This window comes from Leptonotus elevatus, chromosome 16 (assembly GCF_054856555.1).
Source record: "Leptonotus elevatus isolate MCC_2025b chromosome 16, RoL_Lele_1.0, whole genome shotgun sequence".
Classification (NCBI taxonomy): domain Eukaryota; kingdom Metazoa; phylum Chordata; class Actinopteri; order Syngnathiformes; family Syngnathidae; genus Leptonotus; species Leptonotus elevatus.
The window spans coordinates 11,327,762-11,348,041 of record NC_141254.1 but is presented as its reverse complement, the minus strand read 5'-3'; the positions used below and the strand labels follow the sequence as shown (position 1 = coordinate 11,348,041).

The window sequence follows — 20,280 nt, the reverse complement described above, 5'->3', positions numbered from 1 at the left end:
TAAACACCAATCACTGGTTGATTAAACAGTAATCAGGGAAAAAATGCTTCAGATTAGCCGATTCATCGATTGAATAATTGATAGATTAATCGGTTCTAAAAATATTAGATAATGGCAGCACTACTTTTAACATACACTTAACCACATGCACTAATTACTGCTGCTATGAAACTGCTACTTCTTCTATAATACTACTGCTACTACAACAACCATAATTGACAATTATCATATTTTTCTCGGAGGTTGACAGGAGTGTCTGTTAAGGGAGGTGGTGATTGGTCTCAACTTGCCCCACAAAACATCACTTGACTTAAATGTGGATAAAGCGCTCTCTACTGTCACTGTCACTCCAGCAGCTTACGTCTAATTTGCAGTTATCGTCCCGCAACATGGCTGAATTATTCATGCAGACGCCCTCACTTTGCCTTGCCTCACTCGGGCTCGGAAATGAACTGGGAGGCGAGTAATAAAGTCAGAAGAGGGAGTGAACAGGCGACAATGGGGAGAGGCGGTTCCGAATTAGCGGAGCCTTCACCGGGCGTCTGTCGGCTCGGACTTGCTCTCGTCTTTCTTGCCGAGCGCCGCCCGCCCGTAAAACACGTGAATATTCATGGTACTGGTTGGCGGGCCCCGCAGATGGAAGGAACAGATGCTCGTTACGGCAAAGTGTCACTTTCACTGGAGAATTTGCTTAGGTGACAAAGCAAATAAAAGTTATACGGGACGATGGAGTGTCGCAAAGACGACTGGCTGAGATGCAGCAAAAACTAAAAAAAATTAATAATATAAATATATATATATATATATATATATAGCAGGACCACTAAATGCACTTATGCGAGAGTCTAGAGAGGTGGAGCAATATACCACACGCAGGATAGAATGAATTTCCACATATAACGTAAACTTTCGAGTAAAAAAAACAACCAAAACAATCAAATACAAATTCCTATATATTTTTTTATTAACTAAAAAAATAAAATAAAAACGCACAGATAATGCAGCGTATGTGATACTTTTTTTGTGCTCATGTACAAAGTACAAACATGGTGAGTATGGGATGTCATATTAATGTCCATATTAAGGCCATGGTTAGACGTCATATGTCAAACTATTTTGGCGGTCATATGGACGTACAAATACGGTCCACAACCGGCCGACGCGATACAGACATGATTTGGAGGTCCATTGGATGTCGGATGTTTAGTGGGTGTGGTGTCATTCCATTCAGGTGAATGGGAGTCTCTGCAAGCGTGCGCTCGCGAAAACTCCAGTTTCAATATTTATAATAAATACAGTTCAGAGTCGAGCATACTTCACCTGGTTGTGTGTGCACAAGCTATATATTTTTTTCCAGTCGCCAAGCTTGACCAATGGCTAACTGTTTTTTTTTTAATATTAAAAACGTGTGCAGTGGATCCAAATTTTTTTTGAAAACATCCTCATAACATTAAATGTTGAAAGAATTAACATAACAGGTGCTCTTCAAAGATTTTAATTTGGAGACATCACAATTGATATATTTTTTTTAAATATATGTCATCTATATATTAATATAGTATTGAAAAAGTTGAAGGTTTTTTTATTTTTTATTGTTGATTCTCTTGACTATGAATTTTTTTTTTTTAAAGATATGTTGATTAATTTATTCTTTTTAAGTTCAAGTGATTGACCGGTCTATGAGCAACTGCCGGCGGACAAGTCACCCAAAACCACCAGAGCAAGGCGGGAAAAGGAGTGCCAGGACAAAATGGCCGTTCATTTGCTTTTACAAAACAAGTGTCGGACGAAACGGCTGCGGACGCTGGATGAAAGCGGCTCTTAAAGAGCGTGTCGTCGTCTCGTTTGCGTTTCCCGGAGGACGCCGCCCATTTGATGCTCTTTTTTTAGTCGCCATGATTGGAGACCGGTGCACTGATTAGAAGCGTGTGTGCGTTGCGTCCTTCAAGTTGGACGGCAGACGACGGGGCGTTCGGTCTTTTAATAGCAACGTCATGATGATCAATAGAGCCCGGATGGCGCGGCTATTAAAAGACGCTAATATGCCATCTCACTTTGATGCGGACAGCTTTTTATCAGCTGGCGGCGTACTTCACCATCAGCACCAGAAACGTGTGTTTGCTTATTACTCAAGGACGCACGCTTGAAATGAAACAGGAAGTCGGCCATTTTGGTTTAAAGCAGCCATTTGGGCCAAATTCCAGGGCTTGCCAAATGCCCCAAATTTGGATGCCGACGTGCAACTTTTGAAGACGTCATCATTTGAAGAATTCTTCATTTCTTTCAGTGCTTTTTTTTTCCTCATGAGCTGACATTGGCAGTGTGACGCCAAGTGAACTTTTCGAACCACAAGATTTTTTCCCCACTCTTTTCACATTCTCCGACTCAACTTGAGGTGAGTTGATGTGAAGACTTCTGATGACCCGTCAGATCGTCGCCTTGAAAAAGATGCAAGAAGAAGTTCCAACAAAAAAAGCAAAGGAGTAACATTCCGCTCATGCAAATATGGCAGAAAAAGCAGGATAAAAAAGGTAGCGATGCGGCGCTGTCCTATTCCCACATGCGCTCAATTGATCCTCCCGCTAAATGGCCCGCGGCGTCGGGAGCGCACCGCCTCGCTCTTCCGGCCGGGCTCCTTTTGTGCCGGACCGCCACCTGAAGATAACAAAAACGCTCGGAGGCCCCAATTTGACCTTAAAGAAAAACATCCTTGTATCTCATCTAACTTTTCCACCCCGCTTCATTCTTCTGGCGCGGATCTGAAATTCACTCGGCCGAGCAATCCTTTGTGCCGCCCTGATGGAGAGGCGGCGCCCCAACAAAGGCAGCCCGTCTAAAACAAACAACGTCCTTTTGTGCCACACAAGACGAGGACGAGAACAAGGAGGGGTATGTTTAGTTACTTCTTAGGAAGCAGGAATCACAAATGACGGCTACTGCCACCATTTAAGTAACCCCAAATGCAATTCAGGTTCTCCAGTAAGCTTTTCCTTTTTTTTCCTTTCTATTAAGATTTTCAGCCATTACGAACTGCTATGAGGCCCATTTAACATGAGTGGAAAGGAGTGAGTTTTGGGGTGGTTCATTTTTGAATCCTCAAGAAGACATGCGGCAGAAAAAAAAAACAGAAAGTAAGCCTTGGTGGGTTTGAAGTGGCCATTTTACAATAAATGTTTTGAAAATTCAGCTAAGAAGCCGGCTTCACATGAGATTTGGTCGCCGCATCTATCCCACAAAAAAAGTCTCCAGAAGCCGTGCCAAAAACAACACAGGAAGTCAGCCATTTTGGTATGAAGTAGCCAGGATCTTGTTCTCCATAAAGGAAACATTTTTGAAAAATTCAGCCCCTATAGCAAGATTCTCTTAGCAACATGACATTTAGTAGACATGTATATCATGAGTATAGCCATAAAAAAGTCAAGAAGCCATGCATGAAAAGAAACTGGAAGTGCGGCATTTTGGTTTGAAGCATCTATTTTAGGTGACATTTTTCCAGCGTTTCTTTAAAGACAAACTCATTTAAGAGATATTATCTGATTGTGAGACAATATACAGTACTATAATTCTAAAGATTGGTAATGGTTTCGTCTTTGTGTGTGGATGTGAATGATGAAGTGATTATTCACCATAAAACAGCCCTAGATAAACTCCACAAGGTCACAAAACGTCTTGTGTGCGATACAAAGCAAAAAGCAGCAGGTATCAAAAGTTATCTGAGGTTGTTTCAAATGCAAACGCTGACTTACTAATTGCTTGTTGCCTCCCCCGTCCGTCAAAGTAAGAGCGCTTCAACGGAATGAGCCTACAAACCTTGGCAGACGTTCATTTCTGGGCCAACAGGACAAATGTAAGTGGGAGACGAGGGGTGAAAGTTTCCCGGGTTCCCCTTCCTTTCATCTAATGAGCAGGTCAGACCTTTCGCAAGGTGACTTTGATTCATCACCGTAGGACTCCTTCTGTTATTTTCCCCCTCTTTATTTTGGGTTTATTTCTTTCTAAAGAGGAACTTCTCCAAAGGGAACATTTACACGCCCTATATTTGTATTAGTTTTCTATTTATTCTATTTTCAAAATGTTTTCAAACTTTACTGCCGTGCTGTGCTTACACGGGATGACCCAAACGCAAACATTTTGAAGTTAGCTAGTCTAGTATACGAGGTTCAAAATCTGTTAGCAAATGCACAGAATTTCAAAGTTTGCCTTTGAAATACACGTAAAAATGGCCAAATGACCCCTAAAATTGTAATTTCAAACCAAAATGCAGATTTCCTGTTTCTTTTCGGGTATAGGTTCTTTAGACTTTTTTGTAGGTCTACTCATGATAGACCTGCCTACCATATTTTATTATTTCCCCACTTGATTTAAAGTCTCCGCTCATCCTGGTGTACAACTTGTCAATGAACTGCTCAACTCCCCCCAATTCCCCCTGACTATTGATCCAACAACAGCCTGTAGCGCCCCCTCGGCCCGCCTGTCTTTTATTCAAAGGACCTCTATAAAGAATCTACATCTCATCTTAATTGGATATTGAAGTCCATTAATTAAAACATTATCTCTGGCAAAACAGTCTGACCACTTAATCAATGCGGATGAAAGGATGCTGTCGCCTGAGAGCGACGACAGTTCAACAAACACACAAGTGCACACACACACACACACAACAAACGCAGGCTGGAGTGCGTCCAATTGAGCTGTTTAAGAGGATTTTTTTTTTTTTATTGCTGCCCCAGCACAAAATCGATCAACTTTCAAGTGCCGCTTTCTTTTTGAATGTCATCAGACGAGCAGCATGGACACATTGAAAAAGACAGGCGGTTGTCAGCTAGGGTGTGAAGTCGATCCCAAATGGCAGACCACCTGTGTGTTTTCGGGATCGGCTTCTTGAGACTTTTTTGTGGCTCTACTCATGATAGACTTGCATACCAAAGCTCTTTGATAAGGGAAACGGGCTTTTCTAAAATACTTAATGTTTAGAGCAAATCAGACTCTAAAATGTACACTTCAAACCCAAATTCCTGTTTCTTTTAGGTTATGGCTTTTTGTGATGTTTTTGTGGGTGATATGATATCTAGGCCTACCAAATGTCATGCTAAATAAAACTGGTTTTGAGGGTTGCATTTTCACAAAAATATTTCTTATTTTAAAACAAGTCAGACCTTAAAACAATAATAAACCAAAATGGCCTGTGCCTTTCAGGGTATAGCTTCTTCTGACTTTTTTTGTGTGGTTCTACTCATGACGAAATTTCATGTTGCTGTCTTTGGTCACTGAATTTTGATAAAGATTTCATGCGCCATGGCAAGTCACACCATAAAATGGTCGCTTCAAACTAAAATGACAAAATTTCTGTGACTTTTTATGCAAGTATGGCTTCTTGAGACTTTTTTGTGGGTCTACCAAGTATCAGGTATCATTGCTTCATAAAACTGCCTTTAGAGGTCAAACTTTCACAAAGATTGAATCTTTTATGAAAGTCAGACTTTAAAATGCTCTCTTCAAACCAAACGGCTGACTTCTTATGTCTTTTCGGGCATGGCTTCTTGAGACTTTTTTGTGGGTCTACTTAAAATGGACATGCCTACCAAATTTCATGTCGCCAAGTGAAACTGGCTTTGGGAGTTGATTTGCAAACCGATCTAGTGGGACACGCCACCCTCGATTCTTTTGGACTCTACTGACCTGCTACTGCAAATTTAAGTTTGCAAAAGGTTTGGCGTGCTTGTTGGGCACACCTAAAAAAAGAAAGCGACAGCAGATCAATTAATCAAAATATTCCTGGGGGTTATCCCCAACTTTAGCAGATGTGTTTTTGGAAGCACCTGCAGCTTTTTTTTCGGGCCTCTGCAGTCCTGACTCCAGAATGCGGAGCAGCCTAATTGCACGCCAGCCGCCCTCAAATATTTGCTTTTATTAATCTATAATTCATCTCCTCAACAAAAGCTACCATCTGCTCCCGATCCAAATATGGATTTGTGCATCTGCGCCCGGCCAGTGATTAAGATGAATGTCGCGCGTTGCGCAATCGCACAATGGCTTGTTGGGTTCAGAAGCACCGCTGGATGGTGCTGTTTTCGTACTCGATACAGAGCAGAAATGAATACAATGAGAAAGTAGAAATTCTTAAAATTGTAGAAAACACACCAACCCTACACAGAAAGGTTGGTGCCAAGATTCCAGAACCCACAATCTCTGCACTGTAGTCCTTACTTATGTTTTAACTAAAAAGCTGCGGCAAATCAAATTCGACCCCCATTTTTGTCTTTTTGTCTTCAGGTTAAAGCAAGGAGACACAAAGTGCACAAAAACGTTGCAGCGGCGCTGACGGGAATGCAGTCGTCAGAAAAACCTAATTTGAAAACATCAAAGGAGGGCAAATATCGTAAAAAGGCCCCAAAGGTATGACTTTGCTTTATTTTATTTATGAACACACACGCACGCACGCACGCACGCACACAAGTTTGAACCTCGTCTGATGCCGGGAAGCCAATTAGATCACTTTATGTCGCAATGCACGTGCGTGCACAGGCTACTAATCATATGTAAAGATTGTATTTAATTTATCACGTTTAGCAGCGTGGCGGTTCAATCCATTTGCTGTGAGCTACATTAAAGACCCTGGGGACACGCATGCACACACATACGCACACGCAAATTTCATCACATACTAAAAGCGGCTATGCTACGTCGAGGTTTTCATCTCATCCGAGGACGAGTCACAAACCAAGTGTTGAGGGGTGTCTGAATACTTTTGTCCACTTAATTGCTGCTGGTGCCACGGTGGCAAACTGTAAGTCATGTTAGTGGACCAGTGTAACGTTATTGTTAATAGTTAGAAAATGAAAAAAATACAATAAAAATGAAATTGAGAGAATTAAAAAACTAAATTAAAATGTAGATAAAAATATTTCAAAATATGTACAAATAAATTGAATGAATAAAAAATTAAATAATAATACTAATACAATTAATAAATATAATAATAAAATAAAATAAATTATAAATAAAACCACAAAAAATTTAAGTATATATATTAATTTACATTTGTAAATGAATTCCAAAATAAACACAATACAAATTTATTTCAAAATGAATACAAACAAAAAAATTATAATAAAATAAAATTCAACTGAAAAAACAAAAATAAAATTCATTATAAATCAATGCACTAAAATTAATTTAACTTTTTTAAACTTCCTACCTAAGTCAGACTAAAATAGATAAAAGTATAAACAAAAGATAAATCAATAAATCAGTTTAGAATGTTGTCATCAAAATGTATTTTATTGTAAGTGAATATATTAAATAAACACAAATAGAGACAAATGCAAAATAAATCAGAAATACATTCAAGATTTCAAAAGAGCTCCAAGGACAGTTTAATAGTAAAGATTTTGTTTGTTGCTTTCAGGTCAATACCGTTCTTGTATTATTGTTCTTTTTATTATTATATTTTTTATTATGGTCTTGTTTACGCGAAGGCGAACCCCCTCCTGAGGCGACAGCTTGAATTATGAGCGGCCTCTGCACAAACATTTAATTAATTTCATCTCATAAACGCTCTCTCTTCTTATCTTTGTCTCGCCTTCTTCTCTTTTTTCCCCTGCGTATTTGTCGGCCTCCCGTGTTTAATTTGCTCCCTTATCACTTTCTCGTTAAAGCTCACCCAGTGCAACCGCCCCCCCCCCCCCCCCTCTTTTTGGACATCATTAAATTAGCACCAAAAACATTGGCATCTTGTTTACACTTCGGGCTTTATTTAACGTGATATTTCACCTCCCAGCAATAAGAAATAACAGGATTACAACAAACGAATATTACAATAAAGCTGATACACAATAATTGCTCTTGAATGTAATCCTCTATATAACCCATAATGCTTTGCAAGGACGCTCATGCGCACAACGGCTGCCTGCTGCTTGTCACGAGAGTCAAATAAACGCACGACTGTTTACTCAAGCTTCACTTAGAACACTTCACAGTGTAAGCACTGCACGCAGTAGTCACAACCAACCAATAAAATCATAGTTGTATAGTAATTGACTGTTTTGGCCACGATCGATTGCGTCCTTACTACATTCGTTCTCGTACTCTAGCGACTGGTGCATAAATGAAACTCCGCGTTTGATATCCATGTCATTTATCTTTAATGAAACCTTGATCAATTTTCACAAATTGGACTTAGACCACTATTGCGCCACTATTTTTGTAATCCCAGTTTGAATCTTTTCTTCCAGGCAACCTCGATGATTTTAACTGGGATCCAACCTATGAAATTGAAGATGGTGAGTTCCTCCGTTGTGGATAATAGTGTAAGCAATATAATGTGTATCAGTGTTGTCATTTTGTGTGTATCCTCATGACGAGTTTGTAACACACACTCAGCTCCCACTTCTTCTCCCGTCTTCAGGCCATGCTCTCATTTACTTCTCTATTAACCCTCGGCCATCCCACCACTCTCGTCGTGACTCGCTTGCCCTCCTTTAAAAAAAATTACAAAATAAAAACTGTTTAGACCGACGTTCCTTTAAGCACCTCGTCCAAACAGAAAAAGGAAGAAAAGCAGCCAAAGTAGTTACAACTGTTCGTGGCCAGGATTCAATTTGGCCTTCAAGGAGAAGGAAGTGATGTAAAAACATGAACACTTTGGTTGTTGTTGTTTCTTTTTAATGTGCGTGCACCTAATCACAAGCTGCCAAAGACGGACTGCATCAAGTAGACAAACTTGGAAAACAGCACTTAAATATGTAAAACTATTAAAAAATAGGACTAAAAAACAGACAATGAAAGTATATTAGCTGCAACATTGTTATGATTGTTACTGAAAGGTCTTAGTATTACCTCCTCCAAGGCGGTAGTATGGGGCGCCATCCATCCATCCATCCATCCATCCATCCATCGTGTACTCATGTTTGTCCTTGTACACACGTTCCCTCCTCCCTCCCTTTGGGATTGAGCCGCGCAGCCCAAATTCAAATCCATTGTCACCTTTATTATGACTCAATCAATGCACCGCTCCACTTTGACAAGCATCTACATGCACACTCGCACAACGCGCACGCACACACACGCTCCGGCAGCGCCGCATATGATATTGACCAGCAGATAAGGCTTAGCCCATTCAATCAGGCTCAGGAGATTGGAGCAGCCAGCTTGAACGCTGGAGCTCATCCAGCATCCAGCATGGCCACTCCAGCAATGGCTACATTAATGAAGAGCATGCACTTGTGCACACACACACACACACACATACTTAGGTGTAACACGATGCAGCAAATATCTGCAGCTATCTATCTATCTATCTATCTATCTATCTATCTATCTATCTATCTATCTATCTATCTATCTATCTATCTATCTATCTATCTATCTATCTATCTATCTATCTATCTATCTATCTATCTATCTATCTATCTATCTATCTATCTATCTATCTATCTATCTATCTATATAAGTTAAATGTTTGTTTTTGTTATGAAATAGTTTTTATTTTTGGTATGATTCCACACCTTTCTATGGACGGTGCCCTAATTTATCAGGCGGTGTTTTAAGGTGAAGTTGAATGTGACAAATGAAAACTCAGCGGATGATATAGTAAATGTCACACGAGACTCATTGTTGACTTATCACGTCCTCTTAAAGGACCACCGCAGGGGGACGCGACCGGGTTGGACAGCCATTAATCTCCCCTTGCGGAAAATCACTTCTTATCAGTCAGCTCGTGCGTCTTCTTCCCCGAGATGCCGCATACGGCGCACGCTCATATGCATTATGAATGAACGAGGATGCTGCCTCGCGCGGCGGCAATGGCGGGGGGGAAAAAAGGTCACCTGCTCGGCGGCGGTCCGACAAAGTGCCGACTCAGGGAGAAACAACGGAGACCTTTCAGTCACCGTAAAAAGGAACCTTTGCTTTATGGCACACGACGTGGCACTCGGTGGAGCGTCAATCAAAAGCGGCAGTTAGCCTGCTCACGCCTAGCTAGTTGGCTAGCAGCTAGCGTGAATAGTTAGCAGAGCTGTCTTCTGTACATTTTCTCTGTGTGTTTTTGTCAAACATCCCAAATAGATGTACTAAAATGGCAGAAATGCAAAATGATTCATGTTTATTTGATTTCAAGAAAGGATCATGTTATAAGGTACGACAAGTTAGTATGAAGCATATGTAATTGGCTCATCTTCTTAGTACAGTACGTCCTTTGGACCCGACTCCGCACGCGCTAAATGATTCATGGCGCGTTTCATTTCCACTTGGACTGACGTTAAGGTGTGACCCACTTAAAGATCTCAGCAGAAACACTTTTGCGCTTTGAATATGGATACCGCTTACATTGCTTAAAACTGTAATAAGCTCCTTGTCAGGTTGGTTTAGAACTGCAAGTCATCAATTTTCTTTAATGTTTTTTTTCTTTGAGGAGCTGGAATGGGTTAAAAGCATTTAATTTAAGTTCAATGGGGAACATTGATTTGTGTGTATATGTTGCTAATATATTTTCAAGCTAAGCTAAATTGCTACATACACTAAATAGTTGTTGGGTAAATTTGGCCGCTCAGTTTTTGGTTAATTTGACGATGTCATTTTTAAAAAGTAAAAAAAACTAAACAATAATCTGAAAATGGCAGTTTCTGCACAGTTGTAAGCAAGAAATGAAAAATGACCCTACAAAAAGCGAGTAGATAACATGCTACAATGAAGCATTTTATCGCGTCTGCAGATTTAAACGCGCCTCCTCCTGTTTTCGTCGCAACACATACAAACGAGTTTTCAATCACGACAACCCCCCCAGATAAACACGCCGTTGTTACCATTGCGCTCACTGCTCTTTCCTCAGAAAATGCGATTAGAATAGACCCGAGGTTGCAGGCGCCCATGGCGCCATCTCTTACTTTTACTTTTTGCAATTACTGATACAAAGATGACAGAACTGTACCATTTCACATTCAATGGCAGATAACAGTAGGACTAGACTGACTGGACTGTACCATTTGCATTGTTGGAATGTTCTGTTGTGATTCAATTGGCAAACCAAGAAAATAATTTAAACAACAACATCAAACATTCAACATAAGTTGAACAAAATTACAAGAATTCTTTGTTTGCGTTTGTTAGCTAGTGGGCTAGCGGCAATCATAGACTATACACATTGATGGCTTTTGACTTCAATGACAAACAAAATGGATTTTTCCAACAAAAGAACAACATCTATTGCTCCATGTTTGTTTTCTTTGTTCATTTGTTAGCTCGCTAGTGTGAAAAAAATATGTGTGGCCCTGTTATTGTTTGCTAGCTATTCTTGATTATTGACCGGGACTGTACCATTCATATTCTGGGACCTTATTAAATGATTTTCAAACCCCTAACGTTAAACCATGTTCTGGTTTCCATTTCAATGAAAAATTTCTACATTTGAAGAATGAATCCGTTAAAATGGAGGATACTGATGAAATGGTTAGCACCTACAGTATTAAACTCAACTTGTGAAGTCATTAAAAGTGAAGGCTTTCTTCTGGGAAATTTAGTTCTCCACTCTCTAATTAACCTTTAGGAGACGCGTCGTCGGTCAAACGCCTTCCCATCCCGTTTTACGCTCTCCCATTGATCCACCGGATTCTCTCTCCCGGCTAATAATGTCTCCGGCCCGAGGTTCATCCGCCAGGATCTTGGCTTTCATCCCACCTCTCTCTGTATTGCTTTTGTTTGTGCTATCAGGAGTTTTCGAATGCTTTGCTCGTTTATGGTCACAGAGAAGCTGGTGCTTTTCCAAACAGACTTTGGGCGCGAGGTGGGTTACACCTCGTACTGGTCACAGTTATACGTCATTCCACTCGTTTCACCACTTCGGATGAGTAAAAGTCCAAACCTGCTGGCCAGCGAATCTTTTAGGTTGCAAAGCTCCTGATGTAAACCTTTTAAAATCACATATAATCAGCAGTTTGTTGACTTTAGAGGCGTATTTAAATAAATGCAACCATTTGACTTTTTTCAGCTATTGAAACTCTTTAAGGTTCCATCCAGGAAATATGTTTTTCCCAAATAAAAGCCTTCCCGCGCGCTCAGTGGAAACATTCCATTTATTCACATGAACCACTGCCAAGGAGCCCCCCGTGGCACCGGGGGAGAGAGTGTGTCAATGCGTTACAGGTAGCTTACACCTGAAGCATCTCTTTGAAGCGAGGCGCCGCTAATCGGAGAAGAGCTGATGTCGCCCGCAGCTTCACCTTCACCTTGACACGCACACACACACACACGGACACACACAAAAGTGAGTGATGGAACAGCTCGGGGTGGGAACACAAGGAATTGTCCTCTGTGGAATTGCTAGCATTGACCCACTTGGGAAAATGCTATTCATGAGCTCAAATGGTAGAAATAATAAATCATGCTAAACTGGATAGTGCAAAAAATGAGCTCCTCCTACGGATAGAGATGTCAAACGTAAACACACATGCTAATGCTAGCATACCCTGTTGCCCTTAGTGCTGGATGCTACCATGCTTACTTTAAAAACGAAGTAATGAAATAACTACAACTAAACTATAGTAAAGTATCAATGAAGAGGCTTTTAAAAACTAAATTTTTACAGTTTACAAAACTAAAACAGTTTTTTGCGAAAATGTTTTTCTTTCTTTCTTTCAAAAATGGGTATTTTCTAGTATACTGTAGATAAAATTGACATTTTGCCTTTATCATGGGTAAATTGGAGCTTTTCCATTGGGTTGGCCACTTCTGTGCAACAACTAAAATCATTATTTTCCAATGTGTGAATCAATGAAGAACAGGCCAAATGTAAACTTTCCATTGTGTCGTATTTGAAATGGACATTTTTAATTCTGTCATACTTTTAGTACGATTTCTTACTAAATCCCCTGGGGCGTCGCTGTCATTTTCCCTCTGCATGTGGTGGAACGAACGTCAGTTGCTGTTAGCGTCGGGTTAGCAATTAGCGTCATTGCGACAAGAGGCCTGTGGTCGCATACACAAGGAGCTTTGGTTGAGCCAGCAGCGGTGTTTGTGGTCTCCTGCCGTGCAACATGCTTGGAACTCCCCCGCCGCGGACCCCCTGCTGGGCAAACTCTCCAGGCTTTCCTCCTCCTCGGCTTGACGCTGAAATCTTGTTTGTTCCTATTGCTCTCCATAAACTCTCTTCATACTCATTGCAAGAAAGAAATTGTGCTATAGGTAAAATGAACATTTTCCATTGTGTTAAGCAGTGATGTGCAGGTAAAAGCAACATTTTCCTATTGTGTTGCATCTTAAATGGTCATTAGCTATTGGTGAGTTGGCAAAGTAACCCCCCCCACCATTGAGCTAAAGAGCAGTCTGCAGATAAAAGTGAGATTTTCCGTGGTGGTACTGTGGAACTTTGCTGAAAACTCTGCGATATAGTAACCCAAGATAAACACCGTAATATAGGAATTTTGGACCCAAATACAAATCCTCGATATAGTGAATCCGCAGTAAGTGAACCGTGAAGTAGTCCGTTAAATAGAGGTTCCACTGTAATAATAAAAATGTTTCCATTTTGTGATGAAGAATCGTGATAAAAGTAAAAAGGACAATTTTAATTGTGATGTGCATTTTTCATTGTGCTTTAACAGGTCAAATTAATAAGTTGTATTGTGGTGTGGACCCTTTGCATGTAGTTAAACAGTGACATGCTTTTTGTGATCAGTAAAATGGACATTTTCCATTGTGCTAAAGAGCAGTTTAGAAGTAATGGCGAGCTATGTATCAAGGCAGCTCACCTATTCCACGCCGCCATGCTTCAAGGCCTTTTAGCCTCATTTTTTCCCCCTCTACCCCAATTGTGTTTTTATGAGCTGCTAATCTATGAACAGACCCTGACTGGCCATTAGCGCAAATCGACGTTATTCATCACCTTTTAACCTTTAAGGACGCTCAAGGTTAAGGAGCACGTAAACAGCAAAAAGTGATGCTTTGAAGTTTTTTTAAACACGAGTTTAAAACGCTGAAGCTGACGCCTCGCGTGCACTATTTGTTTAATGCGGAATTATTAGCGTCTTAGCGCTCTGATAATGCAGACTTTTCCCTTGAGGCGGGGCGGAGAAATGGAACTTTGTCTTTTCCTGTGCTCGTGCTCTCCGGGGACTTGAAAAGGCAACATGAATAATTTGTCAAAAAACATGAAAAAATAAGAAGCAATGCAGAGTTTTTTTTGTATCTGCGGTGTAAATTGTGCTGGCTTAGCATGTGTTCCACTTTGGAGGAGGAGGAGGTTGGCAAAAGGTGACTATTGATTAACAATTTAGAAAAATACTTTTTTTGTTGCTTGTGCAAATGTGTTAAGAGGGAAACAGACAATATCAATTAAAATCACGTTCTCATTTAGAATAGAAAAAAAAACATTTCACCAGGCAAAAAAAAAATAAAAAATGGAAACCATCACTTGAATCCCTATTTTGAGAATGTCATCCTGCCTCATAACACTCATTAAAACTATCGTCTTGAAACCCTAACCCTTGGTTCTGATTTGAAACCGTATTTTGATTTTACTTAAAAGCCATGATAATTTCTTGAAACCCTACTTTGAATCCCAAACAACCCTAATTTTTGACACTAGTCATGTTTTGAACCCTCTATTTGGAACCCTAAATTTGTCTTTAAACACTTTTGAAACCCTAACCCGAGTTTGAAATTCTAACTCTGTCTTGACACCCTAATATGTAATATTAACCCAGGCTTAAGCTGCTAACTTGAAACTCGAACTCAAGTTTCAAAGTATAATTGTGCCTTAAAACACTTGTTTGAAGCCCTACTAGTTTGAAACTCTAACTCTTGTTTGACGCCCAAACCCTGGCTTGAAACCCCAATTTAACACCTTAACACTGTCTTGAAACCCTAACCTAGGTTTGACAGGCTAACTTGAAACCCTAACTGGTTTGAAGTCTTAACCACGGCCTCAAAGCCTCATTTGAAACCTTAAACCAAGTTTGAAACACTAATTTGAGACTCTAATCCTATGAAAACCAAACCCGGGCTTAAAAACATACTTTTGTACATCCTCAAACCATTTGATCTAGTATTTGAATGGCGATTGGTCTCCTTTGCTAGGTCACTTCTGAGAGGACGCCTTCGCTTAGTCGTTTGTCGCTTCTTAAGTCCTCCTCACTTAACCCCGATCTGGCGGGCAGGTTGCCCGGCGGCGAGGCATCAACAGGAGCTGGCGCGATGACAAGCGCTGACAAGTCCATCCATCTTGTTTGCCCGCCGGTAGCCGCAAATCGGTCGGTGCAATCAATAAGGCTCACAATGAGTCCCCCCCTCATCCCCACCCCTCCACCGGGTGGTCCCGACCTTACGTTATCCCACCCTTGGCTCCTGAGGGAAGCGCTGACATTTCCAGATGTTTTCCTGGTTGCTCTGGCTTCACCTTGGGCTCACTGACCTGGAAAGTGTCCTCCGGCTGGTGCATCCGCGTTGGGTGAGGGTGTGGGGGGTGGGGGGGGGGGGCGTTCTCCAAGGGGGGGGGGTCTGATGGATCCATAAAAATAGATCACTGTAATGCTTACGGGGCTTGTTTGGACTGGACCATTGGATTCCGGCGGGTGGGGGGCACAGGGGATTTACATGTCCCGACTCGATGCTCAATTGGCTGACGTTCACCAAACGGGTTAGCGTTGTGTTAGCATAGCCCTTTGTGAAAACGGCGTGTGTTAGCTTTAGCTTATTTTGCTCACAGGTTACAAATGACTTCAGTGAGCATGGCTATAGTTTGAAACCCTACTTTGAAACCGTAATATTTGCTTGAGACCATAATCTTACCTTGAAAAACCTTAGCATTTACTTGAAACCCTATACGCTGACATTTGCCTAAAGCCCTATCCTTAGCTCAAAACGCTACTCTGAAACCCGAGCATTTGCTTGAGACTGTAATCTTATCTTGAAATCTTAACTTGAGACTGTATTTTGAAACTCTAACGTGTTTTGAAACCCTAACCTTAACTTGAAACCCTACTTAAAAGCACATTTTCTTAAAACTCAAGCCTTAGCTCTTTTCTCTATTTTGAAATGTAACATTTATTGAACCCCTAACTGTGAATTGAGACAAAACGCTAACACTTGCTGGAAACACAATAGTAAGGTTGAAACCTTAATTTGAAGCCCTTACCTTGCTTGAAACCCCAATCTTAGCTTGAAACCCTACTTTTATAACCCTAACCTTAGAGTGAACCCCTTTTTTTTTTCTTGAAACCAAACCCTCACTTAAAGCCCTAATGTGAAACACAATACCTTCATTTGACTTGAAACCTTAATTTAAAACCTTACCCCTATCTAGATAGTCCACCTTGCTGGAAATGACCCATAGATTCCTTCACATATTCTCTTGTGAGACTTAATCGAAGGGATGTTTCATACCTCCTGCTGTCCTCCAGAAAAAAAAGAGGAGGAATTACGAGCCAAGATGGCCGCCACCCGGCTCCGGAATGAGCGGTTTGGGCCGTTTAGTGTGAGTTAGCGTAGCGTGGGATGACCTTGAGATGCTCCATCCAGTACGTTCTTGCTCCCCCGACGAGCGACATCGTCACGCCCGCTCATTTCGGGCCTTTAGTTGAAAAGCCGCAAAAAAAAAAGTGATGGCGTGTGTCCCACTCGCGCTGTTAGCGTCGCTAGCTCACCTGTAAATGCGCGTTTTCGTGTTTGACTGCCCTCCGCAGTGCAATCGAGGCACCTGCTGTTTAAGTGGAGAACTGACGGTATTGGGAACAAAAGGCTCGTCAACACAACACGCCATGCACGATTTGTCACTAAAAATGAATGATTTTGTAGCAGAATAGGTCATTTTGTTTCTAAAATATTGCATTTTAATGCAAAGAATAATAAGTGCTGTTACTTCACACACTTCACACTTTATTTTGTAACAAAATTTTAGGATTTTGTGAATAACATTCTTGTGCTTCTTAAATATTTAGATGAAATTCACCTCTTTTTTTTTTTTTGCAAAAAAAAAATCTTTTGATTTTGTAACAAATCCACAGTATTTTTTTTTAAACAAAATTAAAAACTATAATAAGTGCACTTTAGTTTGGCACAATTTGCAGTATTTCCGTGTGTAACGTTGCTTAAATAAAATATCAATTTCAGTTTGCCATATTTTGGTACAATATTCACTATTTTTATAAAAAAATTTGCAACAAAATTCACAATATTTTGCAATTAAATTGCAAATTAAATGTTTTGCAACAATAAGTGCTATTTTTTAAGTTGGATGTTCGCCACAATTTAATCCAAAAGGCAATATATTCTAAATCAATATTGGCTGAAATTTCCTACTATTTCCTAATATTTTGTAACCAAACATATTGTACAAAATTTCGAAATATACCACATTTTACCTGGCCATCGGTGACAGTACAATACAGTCCTGCAGACACAAACAAAGAAGACTTTCACAACTACTGTGTTCAAATATGTATCTGCTAATAGTTTTATACAGTAAATATTGTTGCAAGTTCCGGCAAATTGTTTCATGAAATCTCGCCACTTTCACATTATTAAAAAGTAAATGAGAAACCAAGTAAGCAAAGAGTCATCAAGTGGCGTAAAGCGAGAGGTCGCACAGACACTGGCCCACATGGAGTCCCACCCCCAATTAGTGGGTGGCGGTCTCGGGGCCACTTAGCTCTAATTACGGCGCTCCGTCGGAGGGGCCGATCGCCGGCAGGTTAATTGTTTGATCCCCCGCCATATGTGGCCGTCGCCGCCGTGGCGCAAATCCGCTTTGCCGTGCGACCGCCAGGCCGTCGCCGGAAGCCAGAGCAAACTTTGCGTGACCAACGTCAAGGTCGCTATACTTGACTTTCGTCATTCACAACTTCCTCATGCTCATCACCAAGCACAATGAGCTACTATGAGTTCTTTTGTTTTATTTTTTTTTAATATATTCCTGTTTTCTTAAAAATCTAAATTATTTCAAAAGATTCCTTTGGGAATCCGATGCAGCTGACCAGGAATTAACAATTTGCGTCCTTGTGCATCGGTTTATTGTTGGTAAGGGTTATTGCTACCATTTAGAAAACTAAATGACACGCACACGTGCTGGCGTCCAAGCTCGACATGGCGCTCGGTCCAAATAGCCTGGCCGTCCCTCCGTGATGGGGGACGGCTACTCCAAGGCGAAAGGAACCATATCACACGCATCATTAGGCACAAATATAAACGTTGCGGCGGATGCCTAATGATGCTTTGATAAGCTGCGTGCTGGAAGTAAACATAATCTGTTGACTTTCAATTCTTTTCAGGTACACAGCACAACTATGTTGGGAATGAAGGCCTCAAATAGCATGTGGCAAATATGTAAATAAAGTTGTTACTTAAAAAAATCAAAATTTTTGACCACATTTGCCACTTGGGGTCAATGCTTATTGGCACATTAGTGGTGAATTAATTAAATATTCACATGGTGACAAGGATGGTATTTTCAATTCGGAGTCATTTGGACCAAACTTCGTGGGGCAGCTGGAAGAAAATGTGTTATGGGCGCCACAGTGCAAACAACATTTTCTAAGAAAATAGCTACAATGTTGAGATTAAAATTGTGTTTTATTCATGGAAATCACATTCCTGGCTTGTCATCGGAACACTGAAAGAGTTGATACAACAGTCGCTGATCTCCGAGTGTGAAAGTGCGTCCGATCCAATCGCGGCCAGCAATCAGCGCTCACTGTCATGGCCGCCTTTGACCGACTTAGCGACCGCGCGTGACGTCGCCGAGCAAGAGCAATTTGAAAGGAAATAAATATGAGAAGGCAACGCGCGTGACATTCGGGATGGAAATCGCATGATCTAACATGCTCATTTTGATGTGCTGTGAAATGTCACATTAGAGTGCTGGGATTGTGATGATTGGATGGCGGCCTGCTTGGGAAGATTCAGATTTGTCCGTGTGTGTCGGCCCCCGCGGCAATATGTTATTTGTTTGATCTCAATTTGCACGCCGCTGCCTCGCAGCTGACACTTGAGTGACATTTCATCTGCAGCCAATCGACTCCCCGTGACACATGTTCCGTCTTAGGGGGGAATTATTGTGATACTTTGAACCCAAACACCGTCAAGGCGGCAAGATGATTTCATATTGAAAAACAGTAAAGTGAGAATATTACAATATTTGCTACACTTGGGCAGTGTCTTTACAATGATAATAAAGCTGACTTTTGATTGACACTGACGGGCAGATTCTATTATTGGAGACTGATTCCAACATATGTTTATTCTGCTTTAAATTCAAAATAGTCAACTACTGCCTCATCTCTTCTTGTGGAGTTGATTGTTTACAGCTATGTGATTTCGGTCGAGTCCATGGCGTTGCCATGTTCCGCCCACACCCAATGATGACAGATCAAATGGACTTCCAAGAGCCTCCAATTTTGTAGCAGACAAAAGATATAGGAGCAGTTTAGCTGTGAGAGACAAATAGAAAGAGAAAGATTTCAAAATGACTCTCTTCATAAGACTTTTTGTTGTAGGTCAACTCACGTTAGACATGCCTACCAAATTTTATGTTGCTAAGTATAACTGGCTTTGGGGGCTGAATAAAAAAAGAAGAGAAACACGTTTTATGGTAATGCAGACCTTTAAACCAAAAAGGTTGATTTTCTGTGTCCTTTTTGAGCATAGTGTGAGACTTTTTTTTACTAATAATAGACCGAATATTATTCTGCTAAGTGAAACTGGCTTTGGGGACAGAAAAAAAAAGTATGCTTCCAATCAAAATGGCAGACTTCCTGTGTTTTTTTCTGACATTGCTTCTCGAGACTTTTGTGTGACTCTACTCATGTTCGACATGTTTCCCAAATTTCATGATGCTTGGTTTAACTGGCTTTCGCTTCTGAATTTTTTAAAGATTCCATTGCGTACATTTTCACCACCAAATATTGTGTGGGAAAGCCTTCAAAAGACCCTTAATTACACCATGACCAATTTCTTCATCTTCCTGGTCGTCTTTCAGCAGGTGTGATCATTTGGCTGTGGCAGCGGGGGTTAGGATGGGTGGGGGGGTCTTTTCAGCTCATTTTCAGAGCGCGACCGATCACTCGGATTGGATGAAATCCATCATTTTCCAGCGGAGCGGCTCACGCGAGGCACGCACCTCGCCTGTGGAAAAAATGTCCCATTCCACCGCCAGCCCTTTATTAGATTAACCTATTTAATGCACTTCATTAACATGTCAATGAAGCACGCCACACACCTATTAAACATGATGAGATGACGACAATTGGATTTTTTTCCCCCCGCAGAAATGTATCACGTTTAATTTGGATGCTC

The 20,280-nt window shown here is 40.8% G+C and overlaps 1 protein-coding gene across 2 annotated transcripts in view; it reads left to right on the top strand.

The window, feature by feature from the left end:
• The window catches only part of fstl4 (follistatin-like 4), a 124,139-nt gene that overhangs the window by 7,198 nt on the left and 96,661 nt on the right, over positions 1–20,280 (top strand). For both annotated transcript variants that reach the window (XM_086098423.1, XM_086098424.1), the window contains exons 3-4: positions 6,274–6,396; positions 8,235–8,282. The gene's annotated coding sequence lies outside the window, so the exon portion shown is untranslated. The remainder of the gene's footprint in view (positions 1–6,273; positions 6,397–8,234; positions 8,283–20,280) is intronic.